Raw genomic sequence first — 7471 nt, 5'->3', positions numbered from 1 at the left:
GCCTTGTTTTTGGAGCATTCTTGTGAAAATGTTAGACTCACAGTTGCCTCTTGTCTCAACCGATCATAGCTTTAACATCGTCACTACCACCTTACAACAATGATATCATGAGGGAGATATTGTAGTTGATAGTAGAAACCCTTCAAGGGTTGAACAACATCATGCTTCTGACCTTTCAAAAGTGACACAAAATTCTAGAACTGATGGCAAACTTCAACTTTGGCACATTCATGTTGAATCTGGAATGTGATGAATTAATATTTCAGGTATTCCAAAACTTTCACACCAACATTACATCAACTCATCCAGACCATGTCAAAATAAGCATGCAAAAGATTGTGTCCTTGTTCCTAGAAGGAGATACTGACATCTGAAAGATACTGAGATCCAAAATTTTGACCATTTGGAGGAAGGAATTATTTGTATCATCATTTTCCTATGATCTAACGGAGACGTTTTTCATACAAAACATAAAATTGCTCAGAAGGGTGTTGACTAGGAAGGAGTTGATAAGGATTGATGGAGGAAGCAAGAACAAAACCTGCAGCAAGAATGAAAAGGGAGGAGAGGACTATGCTTTATCTGCAAGGGACCTTGGGCCCTTAGCCATTCATGTCCAGGTGATAGTAAGGAAGCAACAAAGATAGAACAAGATGAGATTCCTTCAGATCATAGGGAGTCTTCTGTAGTCGAGTCTATTGATTTTCAGGATGGTGAGCAGTAGCATGATATTATTCAAGGAGACGTGCAAGATGACAAGCATTTGGAAGTGCATGAGGAAATTGTACCTAATGGTATTTGTGAGGTATAATATTATACAATTGATTCCATAGGTATCCATGGGTGTTATCAGGAAATCTAGTGTCCACTCGGAGCTGCTAGTCCCATTAAGACTAGTAGCTATCTTAGAAACAAACAAAATAAAACTACTTTTGTTTTCCTTTATGAGAAGTAGATAAGAGTGGAATGAAGGACACCAACCTCAGTCTTGCGCTTGGTTCCTTGCTTGATTCCTCTCCCTTCTGACAGATCTTTGCCACTTCTCCTTCGTCTACGCAGCTTCAAAGAGCACCTGTGGAATCAAAGCAGCATAATACTATCGAAGAACAGAGATCTACAATCATAAACAATATAGGACCAGATATATATTGACCACACAAATGCATATATCATCAAACATACAAGAATGTGGAGGAAAACTTGAATAGATTTATTAATAATCAAGAATAGAAAAGAGGATTACAACCAATTGTTCTGACCCAGCGTCATCCTCCAACATGAAAGCCCTTCTTTCACCTCATGAAAAGCTTAGATCACCCAACACTATGATATTCGAACAAGGAACCTATAGCACTTCCTTACAAGATACAAAATTCCAGCCTCTGGATCTCTGGGATGAGGGATCCATATATAGATGATTGTATGGGGATGAGTCAGCTTCTGGGATTTTGATTAGTGTCCTCTCTCTGATAGTTCTTGATTCCACTTGGAGATTGATGATCTCTTACTCATCCCTGAGCGAATTCAGAGAGGCAAGTGTCACAGGAGAAGTTTCTGGAAGATTCCATGATCATCCACCTCGCAAACTATCTCTACCATTTGTCCACTCTTGCCCATCGCACCCCATAGAAGGGCTTTTCAATATGCATCGCACCTTTCGTGTGCATTAGGTGGGATGCATCGCACTTTGACCATGGAGCAGGTGAGATGGTCCAGTTTTGACCAGTTTTGAGCAGTTTCCTGTGGAGAACTTATGGGAGATGATGTAATCAGCTGACCTTGTTCCTTTAGGGTATGGAACAACACTTTTAGGGACTTAGGAGCCCTTGGTTTATGGACATGTTTGATTGGGGTTGCAGTGCCCAAAAATGTCTATAACAGTTGCCCCCTAAAGCATGAGCTCGTTAATCTTTTGATGTCGAGTGAAATGCTTTATCATGAGGATCCGAAGTTTTTTTGACCTGGAAGGTGACCTGTAATAAGATACAATACAATAGATTATCTTCATAATATTTTTCATGATATAACTAAGGCGGGCATTCCCATGCTCAACTTTATAAATTCATTTTCATGTACATAAGACAGACAACCGTCTATGCGAGAGACTGATGATTCTAATAGAGTCATCATTCTTTGATTCAGATGATCATCTGTGTAGCAACAATGTACATTTGATGTCTTTATTTTCCTGAATATATCACAGCCCGGATGGATGAAACTAGATCCGGGGTCTTCAAACTCGTTCAATCTTCACTCGGAGTACAAGTCGATCCATGTGAAAGATGTTTTGGAGTCGAACATGGAAATACATCACCTAATTACCAGCCAATGATGTAAGTTGTTAACAGGCGCAAGAGGAATCACCGATAATGATGATGACCCTCAAGGTACTACAGTACAATTTGCGTGGTGTGAATAAGGGGCTTGGCATTGAACACCGCGCAAAATCTTTCGGTCGAAGGCCATTGATGTAAACCTGTCGTCAGAAGTGAGAAACTTGCCATTGAGGCATGCAAGCTTCAAAGTACTGAAAGGGTTGTTCCTAAGTCGACTTCTTGGATAATGAGCTGACGTTGACAAGAAGCGACCTACCGTAGGAGGGCCTTACTGAATCCCACATCTATGACACAGAACGGAGTAAATGATTTTGGAGGTGAAAACGATCTGATGATACAGGGTTTAGGGTGGCGGTCATGAAAGAATGGAGCATGAATGTATTGCAGCGGATGAGACACAGGTGAATTCTCTGAGCGACTTCTCTTGAACATACGGGCGACACTGACATGGATTGGTAGCATTAACCCCAATATGGATGGTGTGATGGACCAATGGCGATATGACCAGTGAACGGAACAACCCAACCTGACTCGGATGCGAAGTGAAAGTGTCATGTTCAAGAGCGACTTGCTACCAATAAAGTTTCTTCAAGTTTTCTTCCCAATTTTTCCCCAGTCATTGCTGACCAGTACCTCTTTATTTTTGTCAAGAATGAGGAGGATAACATATGCTTGTTCTATAATTTTCCCTTCGGGCAAACCCATCGCTATATTTTAACGAGCCTAGCGACAGTGAAACTCGTTCTTCTCTGTATGGACAAGTTTGTCGCTATTCGGTTTTAACGAGTTTAACGACAAAGATAATTCGGTCCTTTTCAATTTTAGAGAGTCTGAAAGGGATGTAAAGGAAACTCCAATAATATTTTTTTGTCATATAATCCCTTAAGTCCTAAAAAGTATAAAATAATACGAAAGGGATGAATTTTCGATAATTTTAACGAGTCGAACAAAACAAGCGCTCGATCGTTTTGTGTAATAATCCCTTAGGTCCAAAAATGAGCTGGAGAGGCCAATCGCTCGGCAATATTTTCATATTTTATGACTCAAGTGAAAAGAGCTTAAAGGAGACTCGTTTTTTGAGGAACGAGTGATAATTTTGGGTAGCAGCTGATTCCAGGTAAGGTTTTGAATTTTCCAATCACGACAGTGTCACAAGGATGGCTAACAGGATCACTCTTCGTAGTTGTTCCTCAAAAGGGGTAAACAATCAAATGGGGTTGAATGATCGGCTAAAACGGAGTGGAGGTGATGATGAGAACACGACCAGGGCTCAAAAGTTGATGATAATGCATTCACAATGGTTATTTACCGGAAATTGGTTCATTTTTTAATGAGCTTAAACTCTAGGGGAAACATTTGCTCATTTCTTATGTTTAATTTTTAACGAGCTTGAACTCCACATAAAAACTACTTGTGCTAGTCGTATAATAAGGATATCTCATCTAAGATGCCATTTTTTATGGAGCTTGCACCTTTCAAAGCTTTGCCCCGGCACCTCTCGCATGCAAGCTAGGAACGACCAACTACGCCCCTCTACTTAACTACTAAAATCACTACCAGGGTTAGGTAGGAAACTTTTCCTTTACTTTGTCGGTGCCATGGTGGCCCCTGTGAAGATGAATGGTTGATTTGACCACTCACCCGACCTAGGCGGTTGAAGTCAGCGGAATCATAGAGTTAACGTTAGTTGGTCGTTTCTCACTTGCTCACAAGAGGTTTGCATGCCCCCAGGTATAGTGAAAAATTTCCAGGTTACCATATAGAAGTTCCTGCATCTGCAAGATAGTTTCCATCCACACTGCAGATAGAAACACTTCCTGGCTTAATCCATTTGGACAAGGGTGGTTCTAAATCCCAACCTCCTAACCTTGACGGAGGAATCTTATTCCGGTCTAATTCCCTCTTCCTATGCGGACGAGTATCGGACCAGTCATTTTCCTTCGCGGAAACCTACTCTATACCTAGAGTTTCCCTGCCGGAGCAGGCCAGGGTGCATGCCCCCTGGGTTTCATTCATGTCTTCCAGAATCACTCACGCTCATCAGGCGGATGAACTGGAGATTGATGAGACATTACTTGCGTGAAAAGACCATTTAGGGATGGTATTTGACTATTTGCTATGTGTGAGCCAGGGAACGAAAGCTGGTCTACGAGCTTGACCACTCGTCCTTCATGCGGAAAACACATTACTCTAAAGAGTGAGGCGACAATGGCTCCCATGCTATAAATATAGTCGCGCCCAAGGAGTATATTATAATCTAGAGGTCCTTGGACTACCATTACGTTCATATTAACGGTTTTTCCTCTCAACGTTATGGGCACATTGGGAAGGATCCCTAACGGTCGACTGGTTCCTTTATCGAAGCCTGTCATATTTCTCATCTCAGGCAAAAGCGATGGCAAACCAAGCGCTTTCCAAGCAGCCGAGGAAAGGATACTCACAGAAGCCCCTTCATCTATGATGGTACTGGCCATGACCATTCTGTATACTTGTAAAATGATTCGGAATGGTATACTAGCCGGTAGACAGGGTCTGCCTAGTAGATTCCAATCGAAGGAAACCACCAGGTTGCTTGGAGGTGGGACCGAATAGACGGTCGGATATGACTCTGACAAACTTCCTTCCTACGGTAAAGGAACGGGTAGACTGCCCCCATGTTCATCGGAGTCTGTGTTTACGAAAATAATTTGGATGGTGTCGTTCTCATTTTCTTCGGTGATTGTGTCATCTGAAGATGGACCTTCCGAAGACAAGATCGGGTTGACTACCGCCTCAACCTTTTGACTTTCGTCTGGTATGGGTTCAGCGGGTTTATCTTCAATGACAGATGCTTCGACCGACCACAATGGCGTGTCAGTCGGATTTTCAACCAGTGACGGACTCGGCGAGAGTTTCTTATATCCAGGAGGAAGCCGTAATGGTGAAGCTGGACGGTCATCCAAAACTCTTTTAGCTTCGTCTAGGAAGGGACAACGGTGGACGGCGTGATCGCCTTCACACAGTTTACAAGGAAATTTGCATTTCCTTTTTTGTCCAAATGCTTCGCTTTCACTAGTTGATGGTGTACTTTCAACATGGTCTTCAGAGGTTGATGACACCGGGTTGTGCAAACGAGGAGACCAGTCCCTTAAGATCCGAGGGATGCAAGGACAATCTCGATGATAGTGGTCTCCTTTGCAAATGGCACATGGAGATTTAGGCCCGGACGGTGCAGTGTGTGGATTTTCGCTAGATGATGCATGGTTGCCCCTTTTCGCCTTTGGCTCCTTCTTCTTCTTCTCTTTCTTCTTCTTCTCCTTCTTCTTCTCAGTTACTTGGTTTTTAGCTTTACCAGCTTCATCAAGCGAAGAGGAAGGAGGAGAGGGAGAAACGGACGAAGTAGAAGGTTGGGGGGTAACTCTAGTATCATCTTGTTGCTGACTTGATTGTTCAAGAATCGCGGTATTCTGAACGGTGGAGGTTGAGAAGAGCCATATTGGCAAGCCAATCGTCAATCCTGGAAATGAAAATGTGGCCATATGAGGTGCACCAACATCTCCCCAAGAGGAGAAAGGACTAGGATTTCCTCCAAGGGGAACTCCTTGGTTGGTGGACTCCATTTTCCTCAACCTAAGACCAACGCGGAAATGGTGATTTTATTCCGATTAAAATAAATTTTAGACGCTTTGACACAACTTGTTTTTTCAATTTTTAAGAGTCGAGAAAAAACAAAAGATGACTCTAGTCGCCTTCGATTTTTAATGAGCCTGAAGTGACAATTTCTCAGATGGACCTTTTCCTTTAAGGATTCTGAAAAGGAACGAAAGAGACTACTCTAGAAATCTAGACAGAGGGATTACCAAACCAATCGTAAAACTACAGAATACTTTTTACGGTACAACAGTCAATCTTCCCGAATGTTGTGTTTAGTGCATTGCAATCGATAGGGCGGTAGACATGGCTTCCTATGGATAAAGGATATAGCCTATTGTGGTCTCCCAATATATACTCGATGGTACATGGGAGCACAAGTCTGTACTGGCACTTGTCGTCTCAAAGAGGAGGAATCACCCAACCAATAGTGAAAGTGACAGTTACCAGGCTTTACGACATCGGAATACGTCTCTAGCCTAGACTTCTAGATGTTGTGCGTTAGGTTCCAAAGCATTTTTAGGTTCATTAAATTTATTTTACAGTTCATCTTTCTTAAGAAATTTTCCTTTCAGGTTCACCACGTGATGTAGATGTACAATTCCTAAAATGCAATCTAAGATGATAAACAATCATTTAATCTTCTTTTTGCAATGAAAATCCTAGCTACTAAAGAAAGAGAGATGATATTCTTTCAACATAGAGCAGAGAGCACACACTAGATGGACTGTCCTAAATCAAACCAACAAGCACTCTAAATGCAAATGCACATGCATGTATTTGTTTTCCTTAATGTGTGAATGACAAGAAGAATGCTAAGTACAAATTTGAATTATCTTTTCAAAGCGACAGTACTAACAAATTTCTCTTCAAAAACGAAAGGAAGATAATGACGACACTTTACTATTTTGAATTGAAAACTGCTTTCGACACTTGAAAAACTACTAATTCAAATCAAATACAAGAGTAATTGTATAATTTACCATTAAGAACAATAGAATTCTTTTCTTTGACTGAAAACGACACTTACGACACTTTCAAATCAAAAGACAAGAGTTTGACTATGCTACTACTTTGTAAAAGAGAACTGAAAATGGCGGAAAATACATAAAAACATTCACAGTTCTTTGCACAACGGAGGTGGAATAATGGAAAGGAAGGGGGTTTCCACAGTGGTATACTGATCATAGACAGCAAAACTCCTGAATAGAGCTCAAGAGAGTGAACACAGAAACAAAAATATGAGAGTAGAAGAGATCCCGTATGATCAGCGCACCTGTAACACAGGGAAAGTGCGATGCAGCGCACCTACTGCACACGGGAAGTGCGATGCATCCAGATTCCCAAGAGTAAAAGGTGCGATGGTCCAGGGACGAGACTTCAACTGGGTTCCGGGTCACAGTTTGCAGCTCAGTTCAGGGATTTAGGTCGGGCAAGTGATGTACAGTAAATATAAATCACAGGGGCTGATCTAATGAGGTTACTAGAGCCACCACTAGGGCAAT

The sequence above is a fragment of the Pinus tabuliformis genome, chromosome J, assembly GCF_031772625.1.
Source record: "Pinus tabuliformis cultivar Carrire ecotype Pingquan chromosome J, CPIR1, whole genome shotgun sequence".
NCBI classification, from domain to species: Eukaryota; Viridiplantae; Streptophyta; class Pinopsida; order Pinales; family Pinaceae; genus Pinus; species Pinus tabuliformis.
The sequence above is the reverse complement of the archived record's forward strand: the minus strand, read 5'-3'. Positions refer to the sequence as shown.